Source organism: Marmota flaviventris, chromosome 2, assembly GCF_047511675.1.
Source record: "Marmota flaviventris isolate mMarFla1 chromosome 2, mMarFla1.hap1, whole genome shotgun sequence".
NCBI classification, from domain to species: domain Eukaryota; kingdom Metazoa; phylum Chordata; class Mammalia; order Rodentia; family Sciuridae; genus Marmota; species Marmota flaviventris.
The window spans coordinates 120,526,511-120,549,811 of NC_092499.1; the positions used below are offsets into that span (position 1 = coordinate 120,526,511).

Below are 23,301 nucleotides of genomic sequence, written 5' to 3' on the forward strand. Positions count from 1 at the left end.
CTTCTGGGGGCCTGGAGATGGGCCTGGCCTATCCCTTTGGGACCCATTGCCCTGACTGGCCCAGGCAGGAGGTGGGAAGGGTGGGTGTCTGGGCGCTCTCTGGCTGGGAGGCAGCCTGCCAGGCCAGACTGGGAATGCCAGTGTCCTTGGCTCTGGCTAGTCCATGGATCCGGAAGGGCTTGTTGATTCCTGGGGGATGGAGGAGGCTCCCTGGATCTGGGGTCAGCTTGGATTTGAATCCACTCCTGGAGTGTGGCCTGGGTGAGTTGTGTGTGTGTGTGTGTGTGTGTGAGTGCTGGGGATTGAACTCTGGGGTACTCTACCAGCTCGCCCAGGACCATGCCTGTGGCTTGTGGCTCTCCCGGCCCCTGTTCCCTGGCTCTCTCTGGGGGAACCTCTCTGCTCAGTATGTGAGGCGGGGGTGAAGGCAAGCCTGGCGCTGTCAGTGAGGTCACTGTCTGCCAGGGCGGGTGGGCGGCCGATTCGTTTGGCTCTTGCCCTCTCCCCACAGCACCCTGACCTTCATCCTCGGCCCAGTCAGCTGTGACATCATCCAGCCCAGCGGCGTGTGGCATGGGGGCGGACCGGACCCTGGCAGCTCCTCCCAGGGAAGGTTCCTCACTCCTGGGCTGACCCTGGGTGTGTGAGCGGGAGGCAGGAGAGAGGTCAGAAAGGCTCCAGGGGGACTGGAAGTGGGTCACCCAGAGCAGGAGCCACCCTGGGTGGGCGGCCCAGCAAGGGCAGGGGCCCGGAGCCCACGAGGCCCCTCTGGAGGCCTTTGTTGGCCTGTGGCGGCGGGTGGAGGCTCCACACCTGGGTCCCGCCCTGCCATGGACAGCCTCCTCAGTTGCAGGGAGGAGGGTGCTGAATGGTCACCGGCCCTCAGCTCTGTGGCCCTGAGCCTGGCCTGTGGTGGCTGCAGCTGGGGTCTGAGTAGTGAGGCCCGAGTACCACGGTCCATGAGTGGTCCCTGAGAGCCGTGGGAGCAGCGCAGGCCTGAGTGAGCGCAGGGTGAAGTGGAGGGACAGGGCGGGAAGAGACCTGCAGTGACTGATGTCCCTGGCAGAGGACGTCACCCCCCTGCTTTTCCCTGCCCAGGGCTGCAGCACCCCGTCCAACCAAGCGAGGAGTGAATCGCAGATGTGGATCCCCCGGCGGGGGGACATCGATCTCCATTAAAAGGTGGGTCAGGGATGCTCTCCCTGCTGTCCTCTGACAAGCCTGGCCCTGGCTGGCCACTGTGATGGTGGGGGCACGGGGGGGGGGGGAGCAGACCATGATCTGTCCCTCTTCACTTCCTCCCTCCGTTCTTCAAGCCCTGGTGCTCAGTTTGCTGTCACCATCCCCGCCTGCTCCCGGGTCCCCATGGGTAAGAGGGGCCCTCTTTGCACAGACCTGGTTCTCTTCCTTCATGGCTCCCCCTTGATTCGTATTCCTGGCTTTATTTGTTTAAAGTGAGGCCAGAGGCTGCAGCTGCCTCGGTCACAGACCTCTCCCCAGGGCCTGGGACAGGGGAGGCGCTCAATAAATATTTGTTACATGAAAGAAAGAAAAACTCAGTGGGCTTCTGGTGTGGGCAACCCCCACCCACAGGAAGCCCCCAACCAGGGAGCGGAGGAGGAGCTAGAGGAGGCCGAGGGTGTCCCGGTCTGCCCAGGGGCACCCACTTAGTGGGAGGGGAGGCCGTGCTCTCCTGACACCCGGCAGGGTGGAGGCAGGTGCTGCCAGCAGGCTGGGGCGGGGGCGTGCGGGTGGGGAGTATGGAACAGTGGGCACCCACAGGTCCCGGCAGGGGACAGGAGTGCCTGGGAGCCAGAGGTGGCCCCATGAGACTCAGGGAGTCCTCTTGGGTTTGTCACAAACCCCGCCGTCCTCTGTCCTTCCCTGCTACCTCTTGCAACTCTTTTTTGGATTCTTTGTGGGTTTCCTCCCTGGAAATGGCTTCTATTGGGATTTTTCCGGTTTCAGGCCTTAACTGTCGACTTGGCCGACATAAACTGTTGACTTGACCCTCCCTCCATTCCCTCCCTCTCACCCACATTTTGGGTTGTCTGAGTTCCCAGGTGAGCCGCAGAGTACTCCCTGATGACTTTCCCCTCTTGACAACTCTATTTTCCCTGAGGTTAATGGTTTGGGGGGGGGGGGGTTCTTTTTTTTTTTTTTTTAGTCATCATTAATGCCATTGTCAACTGTGCCCAGCTGGGTAAAGCTCCTGTCTACGTAACTAAACGTGAGAAGTACTTCTTTCATAAATTCCATCTTCTTGAAGAAGCCTCTCCCTGAGCCTCATGACCTGCTCCAGTTCAGTTTCTGTGTAGACAGCGGCTGGGGTTGGCCGGTGCCACTATTGGGGTCCCCCTCACCTCTCTCTCGCATTCAGTCTCTTGCTTCCTGGATCCCACATCTTCCTCTTCTTAACAGCTTCCAGAAAAGTTGCCTGGCAGGTATCTTTGTGAAACTTGGCCGGTGGGAGCATTCTTCACCATGTCCTGAATCTCCATTGCTAATTTGACTGGGTGTAGAATTCTAGACAAGACCTCCGACCCCGACCTTCAGGGACCCTCCTTTAATGCTTCAGGAACCCGTGTGGAGACATCACCATTGTTCCAGGATTGGGTTCTTTGTCGGGGTTTTCCTTTCTGGGAACTTGGACAGTGAACTCCTCCTCCAGGTCCTGGGCATTCCCCCCTAGCTGTCCTTGGTGGGTTTGTCTTTCCAAATCTGAGATTCACGTTCCTTTCTCTGCAGTCTTTGGATTACTTCTTTAAGGGTTTCCTGACCTCTCTTTTCTCATTCTCTTTCTGAAACTCCTGTTGCCAGGCGTCCTGCTTCCTGGAGGGCCCTCTCTTCTTTCTTCCCTTCCTTTGTTGTGTCTCTTGATCTTTCTGCTCCTCTTTCTAGAGCTCCTTGATTTTGTCATCCTGTCCTAATAGACGAAATTTAAAATTTTTTTCCTGCCCGATAAATATTAAATTTCAAAAATTTCTTATTTACTGAATATGTTCTTCAGAATATATTCCATTCCTTTCTTGTTTATGGATATTATGTTTTGTTTTTCTGGAAAATTAATGAGACTTTTTTTTTTTTTTTTTTAAGTTTCCTGCTCTCTGCATCTTCTGATCTCTCCAAGTTGCTGTTTTCCCCCATTTGCTCCCTTGTGTGGGACTCTGCTTCATATTAAAGATTTCCTGCATTGATCCACTTAGCTGATTTTGCTGGGTGTCAGCCCCAATCTCCAGCCCTGAACAACACGGTGGTCAGAAGTTGCTGAGCTGGTGGAGTTGGTCTCTGAGTGTCTGGTGGTGTTCCATGGATTGCCTCTAGGTAGGAGGACACGGGGGCACCAAAAGCTGGTGTCCCTGACGCCTGGGTGAGCTTGTCAGCTGAGGCTTCCCTGTGTCGGGTCTGGTTCATGGGGAGCCCCAATGACAGAGTCTCCTGAAAGGACTGAGTCTCTGGAGGCCAAGTGGGAAGGGAAGACTGGGGTCCTGACCCGAATTACAGGGTATAAATTTTCACCTACTCCCTTAGATGGTCTTCACCTTCTGTGTAGCCTGGGGTCTTCCAGCCCGGAGACCCTCAGCTCGATCTTCCCCAAGGGAAAAAAAATAACCACAATTGCCGGGTTTCTGATCTTGCGACTAAAAGGCTCAGGGGTCACTCCAGTTAAACTGGGCTGACTGGGCTGCATGAAATAACCACACAAGAGACACAAATACCTTTTTCTTTGGGGTCGCTATGAGGCTCCTCTGACCTTAAGTGTCCGTAGAAAGAGAGAGAGAGAGAGAGAGCACACACACGCTGACCCCTTTTATTGAGGAGAAGCTATTCAAATGAGGAAAGGGGTCAGATTTCAGGGGGCTGAGTCTATCTTCATGATGTCCACTGTCAGCAGGTTGATTGACATCTGGGTAGGCCACACCCAAGGGCACAGTAAGAGAAGGGGACACACACAAGGCACTTCTATGGAAGATTCTATCCTAAACAGGGCAAGGGGTTATATTACAAAGAAACAGGTGAGCATAGCTTCACCCATGGGGCTGTAGCAAGACACACCCATGCACGATACACTGAGTGCCTCAGCACCAAGCCGGGGAGTGTGACTCAGTCACGTGTAAGGTTGGTCTCCCACACACAGTCTTGGACGGAGCTGGGGATGGGATGGCGCTCCTTGGGGTCCACCTGTTTCTTCCACAGCCCCTCCTTCCTCCGTCCAGGGTATCCGGCTGCCTGTTCCTGGGCCTGCCTTCTGCCAGGTAATAGGACAGGGACTTAGGACTCAGCTTCCTCAGCTCTGCCAAATCAATTACCACTCACCCATCTGCTCTCCAGCTTCCAGAATGATGTTGCTGTTTCCTCTTCTTCCATTCTTGGTCCTTATGGACATGTACAAGAAAGATCCTTTATTGTAATGGGTTTTGCCAAGGAGTGGGGGTAAACCCAGCACATGTGGAATCCGCTGTGGTCACGCTGTGCGTCCCAATGCTGTTGGACATTGACAGAGTTCCTCTGCGCTCTCAGAAACATACGCTCTCCGTGAGCCTGTGGGAGGCCTCTTAGAGTGGCGAGGCCTGGTGGCCGGCCACACGATACGGTCCAACTGTTTCTCCGATTGCTTGGAGCAGCTCCCGCTTCCCCCAGCAGTGTGTGCGCGGTCTGTGGCTCCAGTGTGACACTGGGCAGTGTTGACTTCGGGTGTCCCCCGATGGGAGGCGGCTCTCATGCTCCTCCTTGGCGTCTCTCAGGACTCTCTGTGTGTTGGCAAGCCTCGCTGTGTGTTTGTGAGCCCTCCCGTCCTCATCCGACAATTGCCTGTTCTTATTCTTTGACTTTTAAAACAGGTGGGTGATTTGCTGGTTTTTTTTTTCTTTTTTTAATTATTGATTTGCAGAATTCTTTATATAGCTTGGAAACAGAATTTCTTTTTCTTTTTCTTTTTTTGTCATTCCTGGTGTGCTGCAGGTCTATTCTTCTGGTCTGTCTGTGGCTTGTCTTTCCCTTTGTGATGTCTTTTGTTGCACAGATGATTTAAATTGTAATGAAGCTAAATTCCTCACCTTTTTATAGCTTGTTGGGCCTGGGCATTTTTAAGGCTCTTGATGTATATTGCTTCATTATCACAGAGAAAAGTTGTCCCAATTTGCCCTTGGAATGGGCAGAGGGGTGACAGGCATCCCTGGTGCACAACTGGTGGGTGTGAACACAGAGGAAGTGGGGGTCCCGGAAGGTGGTAATTAACCATCTAACACGCCAGCCGTGCGAGAGGCTTTAAAGTGCTTTAGAGGGAAATATTTCACTTGATCTTTAACCCTATCCTAAAAGGCCCCTTTCCTTGTTCTCTTTTGGAGCACTGGGGCCTCCCCACGCGGGGAGGTCACTGGTGACTTTGATTCATGCTCAGCTTCAGCAGCAGTGGCTGGGCCCAGAGTCGAGGAGACTCCAGGGAGGTGGTTAACTAGTGTCCAGGGGGAGGTGAGAAGGAACAGCTCGCTGTTTCCCATGGTGGAGAGCATGTGGCTGGCTGCGGTGTTTGTTTCTAAAGTCCTGCTGCCTGGGAAAGTGGGAGGGGTTTGGATTCTACCTCTCTGGCTCTGTGACCTTGGGCAGGCTCTGGACCTCTCTGAGCCCATCTCCGCAGGGTAGACTGGGAAGGATGCTGAGGCAGCCCTTAGGGAGCTGCAGGGCCCAGTGACATTAGGAGGGTCAAAGCTCCTGAAGCTACAAATGTGCTCTCAGCTGGAAGATCTGTTCCAAGGAGACGGTGGGAGAAGGGTGGGCCCCAGGAGCACAGTGGAGGAGTACGCTGCACTTAGGGACCATTGGTGGGGGTGGGGATCAGTGACCCTTGTTTCCTTATAAAAGGGCCTATGTTTTAAAATGTCCTCTATTGGTTCTGTATTTTAGTTATTTACTTTTATGTGGTGCTGAGGATCGAACCCAGGGCCTCACACGTGCTAGGCAAGCGCTCTACCACTGAGCCACAACCCCAGCCCTTAAAAGGGCCTTCTTGAGAAGCTGACCTTGACCCAGTGACTGGGGAGACAGGGACCTGTGGGGTGGGGCTGGATAAGGTTAGGTCTAGGGTAGGTGAGGCCATCGTCCCCAGCCTCTGCTGACTGGTCACTTGTCCCTTCTCTTGAGGCCAGGCTGGTCTTCTACTTCTGGACCCTCCCGCACCTGAGGGGTTAATTTTGACGTGCCTGAGCGAGCTTGGTGTGGCGTTATGCAAATCCATACACTTTCATAAACTGCTTAATTAGGCGAATGTTAATGAGACGTTAATTACTGTTGTGCCCGCGGATCCCACGGAAACGGGGATTATGTTTCTCTTCAAACATCCCGTCTTAATTATAACTTGTGCTTAATTCTGCAGCTTTCGCCAGCCGGGCGAGGGTGGTGCAGGCACCTCCTCTTCTGGGTGGTTCTCCCGGAGCGCCTCACCTTCAGTCCTTCATGCATTCCTAGACATCTTTTCAACACCTACTATGTGCCAGGCACCATCCTGGGTCTGGTGCTGGGGTAACAGAGAGCAACCTCTGTCCCTGGGGAGTGCCTGACCCTGTGGGAGGCCAGTTTATGGTCCACTTAACAGTGCAGGCCCCCCTTGGGGCAGATGCATGGGGTGCAGGGCTGCTAGAGGGTGAGCAGGGGCCAGAGGAGGAAGTGGGGCATCTTTTGGGGTGGCATGTCAGGGAAGGCTCTGTGGAGGAGGGGACCTGGGTACTGAGTGTTAAAAGCAGAAAGGTGATCATGGTAGATAAGAGCCAGGAAGTACAGGTAGAGGTCCTGCTTGGTAAAAGACCGTAAGGTCAGAGCCTTGTCCACTGTGTGGCTTCACTAAATGCTGTCCCCCTCTGGTCTTGCTTTCCCTATCTTCTAATCCACTGTCTTGACCTTGAAGCATAGGAGTCTGGGAGACTCCGTAGAGAGCACTGACTCTGCCCCTGGCCTCTCAAGGCCACACTTGATGTACTGGCCATATTCTGATGACCTGGTCAGGAATTGATGTGGGCTGTCTTAACCTACGGAGGAAAGAGGTCAGGGCAGGCTTCCTGGAGGAGGCTTGCCCAAAGCCTGCTCCTCTGAAGCTCTGAGATCCTTCTTTGCCCCTGCACTTGGGTTTTTGAGCAGAGGATGTGCTCAGTGTGACCTGAGACCCCACGATCCAGTCCTGGCCACCATAGCCAGGGTCCCCCAAACTGGCCGGCATCCACTATCCTGCCACTGTCCCTACTCACCCTCAGCCCGCCTGCCTTCATCCAGCAGGGTCTGCCTAGTGCTCTCCCAGCCCTCTGCCTGTCCTCTTCCTCCCCCAGGTGCCTGGAGGCCTCAGGTTGCTCTGGTTGTAGTCAAAGCTGCCAGGGTGAATTCAGGGGTGGTCATTAAGCTCCAGGACTTGGAAGACCCCAGAGGGCACAAAGCCCCACTTGTAGGTGGAGAGAGTCAGAGCCTGGTTTAGAGTCGCCCAGCCATGAGGCATACCACCTGCGTCTCAGTTGCCTTGAGCCTTTCCTTAGGAGAATAAGGCTGCAGGCCAGGCCCCCTCTGGCACTCAGGTCCACTTTATGGATGGGACAAATGAGGCTCCATGAGACCAGGTGACAGCCTGGAGGCCCTAGGTGCTGGGTCTGTGGCAGAGCCTTGGTGGCTTCTCTGGGTCATCTCCTCTGACACTACTGTCTTGGGGGAAATCTTGGGCAGGAGGACTCCAGGCAGAGTAAGTGGACCCCCGCCCTCCAGGCCCCTGAAGCCAGGGAGCTGTGGGACTCCCGAGCCCTCCGTGCCCTTCCCTCTGAAAACTATTGAACTCTTTCCTTCGAGCATTTAATTACAGTGGAAGATTATTTACCTGGAATGTGCTGTACCTGACCTGGACCAGATTGATGGCATTTCTAGAGGCTAGACATCTTAACTTGAAAGTGCGCAATCATGGCAGAAAAAGCTTTTAGCCCATTATGTGTATTTGCACAATTACACTGCAACCTCGAAACCGGCTACTGCAACCCAGGTATGAAAACAGGGATCCTCCGTGGCTCCTGTGTGTCAGCAAGGCCGCTGGGACAGCCTCTGACTGCAGGTGGTCCTCTGCCTGTGGCCTCATCCTTCACAGCTTGGTGGCTGGTCCCTGCAGTGCTCCACCCTTTGCATCGGCGCAAAATTTTGGTTTAATAGAATGGCTTGAATTTAAAAATGGATGTCGGTTAACAGCAAAATCAAACCTTTTACAGTTTCCTTCATCATTGGGTGTTTCTAGCTGTAGTCCTAGTTGGGGCCTTAGCTGGGTGTCCTGTTAGCACCACCCCTCTTCCTCCCCCAGGATGGACCACTTCTTTCTGTGTCCCCTTGCCCCAGCCCCAGGCTCCACATGGGGCCCTCAGTGCAGATTTAGAGATTTGGAATCTCAGAACTGGAGGCCCCCCGTGAGCCTCTGTCCCAGGGGTCTCAGACCCCAATTCCCCAGAGGTCCGGCAGTAGGTGGGTGTGAGCAAGGAAGATTGGTAGGGTCTGTGGGGAATGGGAGGCCACCCATCAGCCCAATGATCATCACCACGTGGAAACGCAGGCCCATGGTGGCCAGATCGGGTTTTCCCAAGAGAAGTCAGAAATCCAGATTTCTATGTGAATTGTAAAAGTTGGCCACTGAGTCTAATCTTCTAGAAGCATCTATGCCTGGTCCCAGCCTTCTTCTACACATATGCATGAAGCCCAGGGGGCTGGGCCTGGCCCAAGGCTGCCAGTGGGGGCTGAGTGACACCTTCACTTGCGGGTCCCCACCTCTATGACCCTTGTACCCAGCATGGCTGTCAGACGTTCCCCTTCCCTCCCCACGGAGGAGGGAGCCAGCCGTCAGGTGTGCATAGCGACAACCAGGAACAGGCTGCTGCCGAAAGCAGGCGTGAGTCACTGCACGCGCCCTTTTAAGGAGGAAAAAGAAGCTGCCTCCTTTGAATTGTCACTCAGGCCCTGTCAGAGACAGGGCCTCCGAGACCTGGCAGCTACTTTCTGGGCCACGTCCCCCTCTGGGATGGGCGTTGGCTGGCACCCCGTGAGCAGCAGGACTCTGCTCCCCCGGCTGTGTCCAGGGCACGGGGCTCGGCATGTTTGTTCAGTTGTGACTTTAAAAATAACACCGGAACTCTTTTATTAAAACGGCTGTGTCGCCCATTGACGTGTTTTAATAGGACGCTCAATTAGAGCAAGATTCACCGAGATGCCGACGCCCCCACGTCAGCAGGCACCTCTCTCCCCAGTCGCCCGCTCCAGCTGTTGCGTCTGGTGTGGCCTCCTGGACCCCACCAAGCACGAGACCAGAGCGTCCTTCAGCTCCCTGCACCTCTGGAATTATGGGATGGTCCTCAGGAGGAGTGGGCCCTTGCTGGTGCCCGCTGCATGCCGGGCACTGGGCTTGGCACTTCAACCTTGCTCTTTATGACCACCTGGGGAGGTTGGTAAAATTGGCATCATATATTTTTTTTTTGTAGTGGACACAATACCTTTACTTTAATTTTATTGATTGATTTTTATGTGGTGCTGAGGATGGAACCCAGGGCCTTGCACGTGCTAGGTGAGCGCTCTACCGCTGAGCCACAACCCCAGCCCAAATTGGCTTCTTTTTTTAATCTTGAAGAGTCACTTGCCCCACGCCCACCTGGGGAGCTGGCTCTGGCCGTCTGGGGCTTACCAGGCTTTGTGGGGCCCAGCTGCCCCCCGCCCCCAGCTGCCCTCCGGCCTTGCATTTGGGCAGCTTCCCTCCAGGCTGGACCTCTCCTCTGCATCACCCGCTCTCAAGCCCGAGGCTGCTGAGCCCCTGGGGGTTTCTGACCTCAGGTCAGAGGCTGGTGCGGGGAGGGACACATACGTGTTCCTTTACACAGGCCACGTGCCCGCCCCCTGGACATCTCTCTTTACCTTCCCGGCTGTTAAATGCTCTGTAGGTCTTCAGAGAAGGCTCTGGTTTTACTTCGTACTCATGGAGGGTGGGGCCGTTTGCTCAGCCTGGAGCCTAGAGAAATCTTGCTGCCTGGGAGGAGGGCCTCGCGGGCTCCCCGGGGACTGTGCACAGTCCAGCCCATCCTGGAACACCTCAGTCGGGCCCCGGGGTGAAGAGGGGACCAGCACTGGGGAGATCTGGGTAGGCCAGCCTCTCCCTCCTGATTCCTGGCCCCCTTGATGATGCCCAAGTTCTTCCTCCGCACCAAGTGCGGTCATGGATGGTGACCGCATGTGATCTCTTGAGAGGCCCAGGGAGGAGGCAGCTCGCTATGACCATTTCTCAGATGAGGAAACTGAGGCGTGGAGAGCGTAAGAAGCTTGCCGGGGGTTACAGAGCAAAGAGGAGAGCAGGATGGGAGCCCAGGCATCGAGCCCCACAGCTTGGAGGGCGGGGGGCTGGGCCATCCCCTTGGCCAGACTCAAGCCTGGCCTCCGTGGTGAAGCACCCTGGGACTGCCCTGGCGGTTCTGGCCTCCTCCGGCCACTGTGTCTCTCTTGCAGAGTGGCCGTCCTGCTGCTCTCCTCTCCGCATGCAGGTGGGAGGAGGTACCTACGTTGGACAAAAAAAGGAAAAAAAAAAAAACAGCTTTGGAAGCTGAGAGGCCTGGATCTCGTTGTTTGCTAGGGTCTTTACAGATGAGGAAATGGAGGCCCAGCGACAGCAGTGGCCCTGCCCAGACGTGCACAGTCAGAGGTGGAGCCAGATGCTGACCCCTGTCCAGTGCACGTTCTTCTGCCCCCACTTGTTACATCGATTTTATTTCAGCGGTAGGGCTGGGGGTGGGGTAGGGGTCAAAGGGACCCCCTGCTGGGCTCCCTTTTCTTCTGCTTTGCCTCCAACCCTCAAACCATGTAGGCAGGGACACTTTCAGCCTTCCCCACCCCCTCTGTCTTCACCTTCCTCCCACTAAAGAAAAAATTGAGGGGATGGGAGGGGCGAGCGTTGACTTAAATGTTTAAATTAGCCTCACTTTGCTGAAAGCTGGGTGTCAGGATAAATCCATTCCTACAGCGTCATATATCTTTTCCTGATTGGAAAGTTGGTGAATAAATGAATGTTCTTCATATATTATTATGGCCTGACAGAGCCAAGGCAGGAGAGGCAGCCAGGGGTGATTAATGAGCAGGTCTTGGCTAACGAGCTGGAGGTTGGGCTCCTTACTGGGACCTGGGGCCTGGAGCCCGTGCCAGAGCTCCTGGCTCTGGGGACTTCCAGCCAGCTCCAGCCTGGGCCAGGTCCGTGGCCTCTTGCCTTCTCCTCCTCTCCTTCTGTCTCTTAGAGCAACGTCCACCCCTTGCTGCCTCTTTACCCGGTCTCTACACCCTGTCCTCTCTTCTCTGGGACCTGAGGTGACAACTCTTGTGACTCAGGATCCAGGGAGGGAGTAGAACTCGGCAGGAAAAACAAGCGAACCATGAGACCCTTGCACCCACCTCGACTAGGTGTTCGCAATATCCCCACTGCGTTGAAGAAACTGAGGCACAAAGCTGACACGCACACAGCTCCCCGCGAGGTCTGCCAGGGCCGGCCACCACCTATGAGGCGGGCCGGGGCTGTCACCATCACCTCAGTGTTGCTCTGGCTGACCAGATCTCCTCACCCCAGGATGCTGTGTCCCTGGGTCAATGTCAGTGAGTGATGAGTCCTGGCCTCTCTTGTCCTGGGGGCTTGGACATCCTGTCTTGTCAGATCATAGCCAGGACCCCTGAGAAAGACTGCCCACGAAGACCCTTCTCAGAGACATAGAGCCAAACATCACACCAAGGTGGTTCCCGAGGAGCTAGGGGGGCCTCCCCGGGGATATGACCCTGAAAAAGGACGTGAGGTGGCTTGGCCAGTGACCGAGGTGGCAGGCCACCGAGCACCTCACCTTCCTAAGAGCTGTGGAACACCCTCCCTGGTTTGGGTTTCATGTCCTATGGCTCCTACCCCTGTCCCTTGGGCTGCAGGGGCGGGGGTCTGTATGGATGGGGAGACCTACACAGCACAGGGGGACTGGGCGCATGGCACGGCTGTGTGTGTGTGGCAGTGCTTGTGAGCACGCTGGGCAGTGGCATATTGCAGGTGTGTACACACGTGGAGGTGTCCAGTGCCCTCGGGGAGGAGGGGTGAGTGGGATGGGGAAGGGGAGGGCTGTTCCCCTGAGGCTGTGCTCCTTCAGAGGCACTTTTGTGATTCTTCCAGGTTCACAGGTTGACACAGGGCTCTTAAATCAGCGGTGAGTGTGCGGAAGGAGTAAGGGAGAGCCCGGCAGTGAGGGGCTCAGATGGAGGGAAACATTGGGGTGTTCCCTTCCTCACAGGCCAGGGCTGCTGACCCTGGGTTCTCTCTCTGGCTTGGCTTTCTCTCTCTCTCTCTTAAAATTTATTTTTAGGTGTAGATGGACACAACACAATGCCTTTATTTTTATGTGGTGCTGAGGATTGAACACGGGTCCCGCCTGTGCTAGGCGACCGCTCTACCGCTGAGCCACAATCCCAGCCCCTTGGCCTTCTCTTGGTGTGTGTGTGTGTGTGTGTGTGTTTATTACTTTGCATGCAGGAGTCTGTGTATGTGGGTTGTGTGTCAGTATATGTATTGTGGAGTGTATGTGAGCATTTGTCCACCAGTGTCACTGGGTATTTATTTATTTAGCAGTACTGGGGATTGAACTCAGGGCCTCGCACATGCTAAGCAAGTGCTCCACCACTGAACTACATCCACAGTCTTTTTTATTTTATTTTGAGACAGGAGCTCACTAAATTGTTCAGGCTGGCCTTGAACTTGCTATCCTTTTGCCTCAGCCCCCAGAGTAGTTGGGATTACAGGTGTGCCCCCCCCCCACACCTGAGCATTACTGTATTTTATTGCAAATATGTTTGTGACAATTCATGCCTGATTGTGTTGCTGTGTGTTAGTTTGTGAACATGAGTGTCAAAGTATCTTAGCTCCGTGGCCCTGTGTTCCTTGTGGACCTAATGAGACTACTGGCTCCATGACTGTCAAGCATTGTCCACACATGAAGGGCTGTTTGCTGCCCTCACATGAGGAGCGATGCAGGGACCCTTCAGAGAATAAGGCAGGTCAGGGGAGCAGGGTCTAACCTGTGGAGTAGGGTCTAGCCTGGGGCTGCTCTGGCCCTTTTGCATGTACAAGGACCTGCATGTCCTTGTAGCTGAGGTTCCACTTCCCCAGCCCTGTCCTAGACAAGCTCAGAACCCTTCTAGCGAGGCTTTGCTCAGCTACACTGTCATTACAGGATGGTGAAGTGACCTGGTCTCCAGGCCTGCTGCGTACCCCACACCCAGCTGAGCTGCGCTGGACAGAGCGGCCTGCTGCCCTGCCCCAAGGAGGGGGGTGCACCTAATGAACTAACTAATGTTGGCAAAGCACTTGGTGATCTCAGGCTGAGGGGTGCTCGGTGACATGCAAGTCAGAGGGATTGTTATCACCTGTGATCAGGGAGCTGCTGCTGGAGACAGGGTCTAGGAGCAGACTGTGGCCCGGCCAGTGCAGAGCCCCGCCAAGGTCAGCTCAGTAGCTGTGACTTTCCTTCTTCCCTCCCTCCTCCTTCTTCCCTTCCTCTTTCCTGTCTCCCTTGTTTCTTCTTCTCTTTTCTCTTCCCTCTCTCTCCCAGTGGCTTTCCCAGCTCTGGGCTGGTCACTGGCTTCTCCATAACAAAGCCTGATCCCTCAGAGAGGCGGGGACTGGGCAGTGGCCTTTCACAGGTTGAAGGGGAGGAGCCCCTGGGAATGGAGTTTCATTGCCCCCTGTGTTAAGTGGGTCCATGGGGTGCCCCGTGCCTCAGTTATGGGGAGAATCCAGTGTGGCGATGCCCTTTCTTTGGGTTGCAAGCTCCATACCTGTGAGGCTTGGCCACATGTTGTTTACATGAATGTTGTGAGTATGTGTGTGTTTGTGTGTGCACACGTGGTGTGTATCTGCTTCCAGACCCCTCCTCCATCAGACTGGGTTCTCAGGGTGTCTCTCGGCCTTGGCGAGGCTGTTGGTTTCCTAATGGCTGAGGCTGAACCTCCTCCACCAGAGTGGCCCCCATGCCCATGGTCCCTGGCAGTGCCCGGAATCAGCAATCCAAATAAATTGGCTTTCTCAGCTGCTTCCTTCCTCTCAGCCCCCAGCCCTCTGTCTCGGTGGCTATGTTCATCTTTTGTGCCCACCAGCCCAGGCAGGGCCACCCCGGATTTCAGCACCACAAACAGCGCCCAGCTCAGCTTGAGCCTGCAGCTCCTTCCAGTGGAACTTGGCATCACCTGGCTTTACTCGGTGTCAGAGGTCATTCTGACCCAAGCCCTGCTTCCACAGGTGGGGACGCTAACTGGGGCCAAGAGAACACCAGTGACATCCAGGGGCACCCAGAAGCTCAGCTTTACAGCTGAACTTTAACCCTGGTCTCTGAACCCCCACTGCAGCCCGTGGGAACTTTAGAAGACTCCCTCGCGCTGAGCCAACATACCCAGCAAACACCTACCCTGTGCCCATTTCTGTACCCAGCTCACGGATGGAGGAGAGATGGGGCATCAGATCTCTGTTCTCTCAGCACCCGGGACCAAAAAACCACGCCACAACCCAGTGAGAGCAGGGCGTGGCGAACGCTGCGGCACGTGGCTTGATTCTATGAGGCGTGAGGCAGAGCAGGCTTCTGTGGGACGGACGGTGAGGAAGTCCCCTCGGAGGAGGTGGCACCGAGCCTGGAGAGGCAGAAAGGGGGGGATCGCATGGTCACCAGAGAGGAGGCTAAGTGAGGCTTGGCCTGCGTGGGGGTGAGGGCGAGCCTGGTGGGTGGAGGGCAGCTGGCAGCGTGGAGTACAGGGAGGTAGGCCGTGCCTGCTGAGGGCAGGTCCCTGCTCCGTGGGCACATGGCTGGTCCCCAAGTGGACACCAGGGGACTGTCCAGCTCAGGTCTCTGGTGTTGCAGCCTGGCCTGGCACCCGAATCCCACCCCCTGCCTCCCCTTCCTCCCCTTACCTGGGGTCAGTGGATTTCGTCTGGAAGTGACAGTGGCCGTGGCTGTCCAGGGGGCTGTGGCTGTCCAGGGGGCTCTGTGCCTTATCGCTCAGCGTGTAGCCTTTCCCGTCCAGCACTGCTGCCTTTCTCTTCCCCAGTATTTGTCCAAAAGATGGGACAGAGCCCCAAAGCCCCATGGGGAGACTGGGCCAGAGCAGGCCTCTTGCTGCCCATTGATTTGTGTTCTTTTGCTGCCTCCTGAGCCCATTTGCTGGACACCATGGGGCTGTGTTTGGCTTTGGATAATGAAATAATGTCCTCACTGAGGAAAGGATGGAGCCTCTGCTAATTAGCCCAGCTGCCGACTCTTAGGATGAGTCTTTACTGTCAGGCTCCTGGCGCTGACTGAGTGGCAGGAGCCTGTGGGGGACCTAGGGGTGTGGGGAGCATTGGGGTGACAGGAAGGGACAAGAGGGGCAAGGTTGGGATTTTCCAGGGACACTGTCTCCTGGGTCCTCTGCCCCCAGCAGGGTCGTCCTGGAAAGTCCTTGGAATCACATAGCTCTGTGTTCCAGCCTGCCACTTGCAGGCATTGTGACTTGGGCAAGATACAGCCCACTTCTCTGGGTCTCAAGCCACCTCCTCTGAAGAATGAGGCATGACTGCACCCGCTGTGTGCAAGGGTAGCAGTTGGGCTTGGGGAGATGATAGAGCAGGGTGCCCGGCACACAGTGGGGACATGTTGGTGGCCTCGTGTTCTCTGGTTGGCATCTTACCTTGGCATTGTCTCGGGTCTTGTTAAACTTGGGCACATACACCCCACTGTCCAGCCATGCGGCCCGTAGAAGGGCGGCACCTTCTTCTACCACCTCTGCCAGGGCCCAGGAGCCAGGGGGGCTGGCTGAACAAAGGCCAGTGTGTTTAACATGCCCCTTCCCTACAGCATGGGCTCTGGCGCTGGAGTCACCCATGATCCCATGGGAAGGGGCTGAGGACCAGGCCAAGGGATCAGAGAGGGGCCAGATGGAGACAGCTCAAGTCCTGGCCTTTCCTCCAGGAAGCACCCTGAGGGCCTGTTGGGGTGCTCCCTCCCTCTCTGGATCACCAGAGCCAGTCTCCTTCCAGGGCACCCCGTGAGTACAGGCCGTATCATCTTTCCTGTCCCTGCAGCTTTGCAGGACTTCAGCTCTTCTCTGGGGCAGGCTCTGCAGGTGAGGTGGGTCACAGCAGAGCAGCGGTCAAGGCGGTAGTGATCATGGAAGAACTCACTGTACTGAGCCCTTGCCATTCAAAGCCCTCTGTGAGGCTAACCCCTAAGACAGACAGGGGTAGGTTTACTCCTGTTTTACAGAGAAGGAAATTGAGGCCTAGTGGGAGGGAGAGTCCCTTGAAGGTGTAGCATGGCTAATGGCAGAGATCACTCCTGGGCTCACAGCTGGCTCAGGTCACTTGAGGCTGGAGAGCATTGTGCACCCTGCCCTGGACACAGAGAGATGGGACGAGCTTGGGTCCTCAAGGAGCTCCAGCTGTCAGCAGAATCCCCACCCACCCTGTACCCCTCCAGGCTTCCTCTGACCTGCCTGACCTCCTCTCTGGCCCAGCTCAGCGGTGGCAGTCTGTTCCTTGGACTTGCCCTGTCACTGACTCTTGGCTTCCTTCATGGTGGGTTTTACCAGAGCAGAGCAGAGGTTCGGGTCCTGTTGGCCAAAGTATTTCTAGCACTTGCCAAACCCAGACATGTAGTAGGTGCTCAACTAATAATTGTTTAATGGAGGAAGGAATGTCATTGTGTGCATTAAATGATACCATGTATATTAAGTACTTGGCACTCAACCACGTATTTATTGAGTGGGAAAAAAAATCTTTGAGTAGAATAAAGGAGGTGATGGGTGTCAAGCGCTTGGCTCAGTGCATGGAAACAGCAGTAGTAGTAATTGTTGGCATCCGTTCTTTTGGAAAAGGCTGGGTGGATGGACCGGAAGTAGGGCCAGGGAGGGGGGAGAGACAGGGAGCGAGGCAGACACCGGAACTCCAAGGAAGAGGTGTCAATGGGGAGGAGGTTGGTTAGCAGCTGGGGGCCCTGACACCCACTCTGCGTGGAGCTGGGGATGGGAGCTCGTGTGTGTGCACACATGTGGGCGGGTGTGTGTGTGTAAAACAAATAACTGGAAAATGAATTTAATTATAAGGCACTTTTAATAGCTATTTATATTTAATCCTGCTAATTCTGTGTCTTGTGTAGCCAAACTGTAATTCTATTCTTCTTACTCACTTGCTAGCGAGAGTGGGAGAGAGAGGCAGAGAGGGAGGCAGCCCCCCGGGAAGGCAGCAGACGCCCCCCCCACCCCCCCACCCCCGGGTCAGCCCCCGCCGGCTGCTGACCCTGAGGGAGGCAACGGAAGGTCCATGTTTTGGTCTGGGCCGTGAGGCCAGGGGCCTCTGGGACACTGTGCCCAGCTGTCTTCAGGGAATTTGATTCGCTCATATTTACTGAGCACTTGGGATGCAGATGGGAGAACAAAAGAGACACCCGGCCTCAGAGTCAAGCAGACTCAAATTCAAGTCCACAAGCCTGGGCCTGAGAGGCTCCCTCTGTCCATCTGTTGAGTGTGCATGGTGCAGCCCTCCCCGGGGGCTGTTGGGAGAATTGCATCAGGGAGGGTGTCCTGCCTCCCGGGCAGGTTCTCGGGATATGCTCATTCCTGTGCCCCCCAAGCTGACCACCCACCCGGGTTCCCACGGCTCTGGAGCTCTGAACTTCTTGGCAAAGGGAAGAGGACTAACTAGATGACCAGGATTCTGCTCCTGTTTTCGGGAGGGGCCCTTGGTGACTGCTGGAGGTCTGGCACAGGGTAGATTGGAGGGTGGCCTGGTTGCAGAGAGGCACAGGAGCAAGCTCCCTAGGCATCAGAGAGGAGGTCTACGTGGTGCCATGGGAGTGGGCAAAGGGGACATATTTCGAAGAAGGGACCACAGGCCTGGCCCACAGGTCAGGAGCTCGAGCCCCAGTCGGCTGCAGGGTCTCTGCAGGCTCGCAGCCCTCGCCCAGCCTCCCTCTGGGTTCTGGTCGGGCGGGCGGTGAGGCCAGGGTGTGGGAGGAGCTAGCAAGACGGAGGGCGGGGCGTGGGCTGCGTGGCAGTGGAGTGCTCCATGGGCCCCGGGGTGCACTGGGCTTCTTACCTGATGCTGCTTCCTGTAGTCAGGCTGCAGGCCGGGCCCTCCGATAGCCCTGGCGCCATGACTCTCCTGGAGCAGGGCCGCGGGGAGGCAGGACTTCCTCCACCATTGCTTCTTCCCCTGCTCTCCTGATCCTGACCCCTGATCCTGTCCACTATACTGACCCCTCCTCCCGTGGCAGCCATCTCAGAGTTCTGGGGGGTCTGCTGAGCTCTGCAGGGGGTCAAGGGACTGGCCACGCCCAGAGGCAGAGGGGCCCCCCAAAGACTGACCCCAAGCCAGCCTGTCCTGGGCATGGCCCTGTCTTTTCTCATGGGATCCCTGTAGGGCAGATGTACTGGCCCCATTTTACAGATGGGGAAACTGGGGCCCCTAGAGTTTCAGGGTTTGATTAGATCCAAAGACAGTTCCTTTGCTCTCTGGCACTCTCTGGAGGCCCCAGAGACTGGGGCGATGGCTTGTTCAGAGGGTGGTCTAGTGTGAAAAAATGGCCTCCTTAGGGACTGTTTCAGAGCCAGGGACAGTTTCCAGTTCTGGTTTTTGATCCCTGGTGGCCCAGCAAGGCTGACCCTGAGGCCCTGCAGCTCGGAGGGTGGCCAGCGGCCCACCATTGGAGGCTCGGGATGCACAGAGCCCAGCTGGAGTCGTGCGGCGAGCTTGGCTTTGGGCCTGCGGTACCTGGGTTCAAATCCTGGCTCTACCACTCCTGTCCATGTGGGCTTTGGCCAGCCTCTTGTCCCCTGAGCCTCAGCATCACCGCCACCACCTGGCATGCCACGAGCGCTGGTGTCACCACCTCCCTCCTCCCCCACCCGTCTTCTCTGCTGACGTGTGGAGGTGGGTAATGACTGAGGGTACGATTTCTCTCCAGGATAGTCTCACTTTAATAAGAGACTTTAATGCTTCCGAACCCCGACGGAGCGATGTTTCCCTTTAATGGTGACATTTCAGGCATGGTGACAGCACAGAGAGATAGCGGTGGGGGCTTGCCTGGTTCCTAGTCGTGTGCGGCCTGGTTTTCTGGCCCCTCTCCCACTCCCCTCCCCAGGGCTCTGTTCAGGGGCAGGTCAGTGTCGTTAATTTGATTGAGGGATCTGCTCTGAGCGGCTCCTGCTCAGCCGGGCCTGGGGCTGGGCTGGCACTCTGCAGCGGGGCCAGCTTGGGCCCCGCCCCTCCGGCGGCGAGGGTGACGGATAGCCAGCAGGCTTGTGGGGGAGAGATTGACCTGTGTGGGGGACCCTGGAGCTTGGCTGGTCCCAGGCCACAGCAAGCTGAGTTCTCCGGTCCTTAGTGGGGCCCTGCGGACCTCCAACACTCTCAGCAGCTCTCTGTGTCCCCCTTGCTGGTTCGTGCCATCCTGCCGGAGTGTCCCTGAGGCTCGAACATCTGCCGTGGCTTCACTGTGTCATCAGAAGTGGTAGTGCGGGATGTGGGCCCACGTGAGGTCTGGTGAGGGAGAAGAGGGGTACAGGGATCAAGGATTGGTGCTCTGGATGAGTCTTGAACCTGGGGACAAGTGACCAGGTCTCTGCTTGGAGGACTCCGAGCTAAAGGCAAGGAGGATCTGGAAATGTCCTGAAGGAGAAGCCACAGGGACCGGAGCTGGAGACCTGGGCCCTTTGGCTTCTGCGGGTCATTTACAGTGTGTCTTTGGGTCAGTTTCTGACCTTTCCGGGCCTCAGTTTTGCCATCTGCACGATGGGGATGGGGGTCTGGATCAGTTAATCACTGGACCTCTTCAGCACCCTCCATCCTTGATTTTAGGAAAGCCTGGGAACTAGCTGAGCCTGGGGGTGGGGTGGGGTCACCCCCAGAGTCCAGGGAGCTGGGGAGGGCTGGGAGGCAGATGTATGTGCTGCCGTCTGCTGCGGCCAACACATTCATTAGGCATCTCTAAGATGGATACACCCCCCCAGTTCACCTGGCACACGAGCCTCGGGATTTATTTCTTCCTGAATGGTGCCATCCATCACGTTAGCTTTGCTGCCAACAGGCGCAGATAGCTCCTGCCTGAGCCTCCTGCGGGGTGGGGTGCCTTGTTATCCTGCAGGCTCCCCTCCCCCGCAGGCGTGCTCCTGCACCAGGTGGCATGGGGCAGTTCTGCTTTTCATGTCTGCTCCAGTCCCCAGCAAAACCCACAGGATCAGGCTTCTCTGAGGGCTGTCAGGGCAAGCAGAGTGGGCTTCCTGGAGGAGGCGGCAGTACTTGCTTTGGACCTAAAACATGGTTAGGCAGGAATTAGGTGGAAAGAAGAGGAGATGCTTCCATCATTGAGTTTGGGGGCGGGATGGCATTGGTGGGTCAAAATGGAGGAGGTCCCTCACTCGCGTGTACCTCTGGAGGACGCCCAGGCAGTGTTCACTGACCAGCTGATAGTCTGTCCTGGTTCTTTCACCCTCCTGCTCAGGGCCTGTGCTCTGTACCCTTCCCAGGTGGCTCAGGAACCATCCTGTGACCCCGCTCTGGCCCCTGCATCCAGCCCTGTTAGAGGCCTGCAGAATAGGGCAAATTCTGCCCCAGCCAGCTTAGTGGACTGAGAGAAGCACTTCATCTTTTCACCTGTGTCCCCTCATGTCAGGTGGAGGGGTCGATCCCGCCCCGTGTGGTTGTGAGGGAGGTGAGCAACTGTGTATGAGGGGTCAGCGTGGGGCCTGGGTCCCAGCAGGGGCCCAGTGCATGCCGATCTGCCTCCTCCTTGATCCTGAAAGGCCTGTGGGCCTGGCTGCAGAGAGGGCATCTGGGGTGGCTTCCAGACCAGGAGCGCAGTGGGCAGAGGCAGGCATGTTGGTGGTGGCTCTGGATTTTTAGGGGATGCTGGGGACGTGCCAAGGTGGCTTCTTGACCTCTGTGGAGTGGTTGAAAAGAAAGGGTTGGGAGCAGGTGTCCAGCCGTGGATCCTGACCTGGCAGCCGGCAGCCAGCCGCCCTGGGCCAGGAGGGAGACCTCCCTGAAAAGGGATCCCATAGTGCCGACCTTACAGCATTGTCCTGATGAAATGAGTTTACACCTGTAAGGTTCTTCAGAACCGCGCCGACTGCACAGTGACCGTATTTAAGGAGTTAGCTGCATGGGCTGGGGCTGGGGCTGGGGCTCGGAGGCAGGGCGCTTGCCTAGCACGTACTGGGTTCGATTCTCAGCACCAGCTATAAATAAACAAACTAAAAGTCCATCAGCAATTAAAAAATATTAAAAAATAGCTGCTCTGGTCATTGTTATTGACATTCAGAGTGCCTAGGGGACTGGTGCATGGCCAGGGGACTGGCTCGTGAGGAGGGTTCCGGACCCAGGCTGATGGCTGCCTGATTCCAGCACTCTGTCGTCTGCTCTACTCTGGGCAGTGCCAGGCTCTGCCAGAGCACCCGATGTCCAGCCAGTGTCAGAGACTCCCTTGGGGAGGAGTTGGGCTAGACTTTGCCCATGACAAGTTCTCTTCCGAGGCTCTTTGAGGAAAGGACCTTGTCTGCCTGTCACCTGTGGATCCACTGAGGACCCCGAGGACCTGGCACATATTAGAAGCTCAAGAAATACTTGCTGGATGGCTGTGTGAGTCCAGGGGAGGGCTCCCCAGGGCTGGGCTCGCTGCGTGAGCCATCTAACTCCCATCTTCCGTGCCCCATCAGGGGGATTGCAGCTCTCGCTCCCAGCAGCCCTGCCCAGCCCTTGCGGTGCCACCCAGCTATCGGCTTCGCGGCTCCCCCACAGCGGCATTTCCTTCCCCTCTGCACCCACTTCCTGGCGTCCACGAATCTCCAGCCTCCCTCTGCCCCGCTTGCTGCTGGTTGAGAGGAGAGTAACTCCCTCACCTCCCTGGACTGGCTGTCTTGGCCTCGGCTTTTGTGTTGAACCCTAATTTGGCTGCGTAAAGGTTCTTAGAAGAGAGAGAAGCCAACTCGCCCCACTCTGTGCGCAGAGATTCCGTCTTGGGAAGGGATGGCGTAGAGTCCTCGGCCCCTTTAGGTTGGGACTCTTAGGGGCCCACTTGTTTCTCTAGGAGGGCACAGACCTGGAGCCAGGAAGCCTGGCCCCTGACACCCTCCACCCCCGGGATCTGGGCCCCTCTCATCCCTGACTCCGCCTGATGGGGGGTAGGAGTCCTGCTGTCACCGAGGGTAGATTGGGCCCTGGTGCCGCCAGCCCCTCTGCCCCAACCCCTGGGGAGTGCTGGGTGCTGGGGCCTAGCACAGGGGGTACACGGTGAAGGTGGATTGGAGGTGGGATGGAGAGCAGGAGGGAGGAGGGAAGGAGCCCAGAGAGGAGCAGGGGGCATCCACATCTCTTGCAGGGGGACCCCGAAGGAGGCTGAGATAGTAGGGAGGCCCAGGGTGCTGTGTTCCACATGGGCCCTTCCGGTCTCGCCCCCCTCCCCGCCCCAGGTCCTGTCTCTTGGGAGAAGGGGGTGTGGGCTTGGGGTCTGCTCCTGACCACTGGAGGACTTCCTCTATTTTCCCACCATGCTTGGGCCTTCGCCTGAGCCTCCTGGGAGGCGTGGGGATGAGCTGGCCATGAGCGCGGACTCTCTGGTCTGGGCTGCTGGGGCAGCCTCTCTCCTCATTCCCCCTGGGGGGCTCTTTCCTCTTTCCCCTGCCAGAGGGGAAACCTTCCATGCGTCCTTTCCTTGGTCCACTTGCCATTCTTTGGAATTTGGTTCCCTTGTGACCTCAGCTCTCTGTGGGCTGAGTACAAGTTAGGGTTTGGCAGATTGTCCGTCTGGGAGCCATGTTCCTGTGGTTCTGCGCCCGAGGCAGGATGCCTGACTCTGGCTCCAATGAGCGCAGCTCTGGATTCACCCAGACCTGGGTTCAGATCCTGCCTCTGCCCCGTGCTGGATGTATCTTGGGCAAGTTACCCCAATGCCAAGCCCCTCAATTGCTGGGGGGCCCACACCTGGCACCTGGAAGTGCTCCCCATGGTGTCTCTACCTCTCTAAGGCTGTGGGGACAACAGAGTAACTGTGGGGCACTTGTGCCTGGGCTGCCCAGGAGGCTGGGGGTCAGCCTGGGCCTCCTCCTCTCTCAGAGGGCTGCAAAAGAAGACCCAGACCCCCTCCCCTGTAGCTTCTCTGGCTTGACCTGAGCTGGATGTGGGGGCTCCCCTGGCTCTCTGCTCAGCCACCCATCTTGCCAGAAACTAGCTGAAAACAGGAAGTCCCTCTCTTCTGCTGGGATCCGTCCCTGGAGCTGCTGGGT

The 23,301-nt window shown here is 56.6% G+C and overlaps 1 protein-coding gene across 1 annotated transcript in view; it reads left to right on the forward strand.

Annotated features, from left to right (window-relative positions):
* The first annotated feature begins 1,162 nt into the window (after window positions 1–1,162).
* The window catches only part of Lingo1 (leucine rich repeat and Ig domain containing 1), a 145,280-nt gene continuing 123,141 nt past the window's right edge, over window positions 1,163–23,301 (forward strand). The window contains exon 1 of the mRNA XM_027926088.2: window positions 1,163–1,182. The gene's annotated coding sequence lies outside the window, so the exon portion shown is untranslated. The remainder of the gene's footprint in view (window positions 1,183–23,301) is intronic.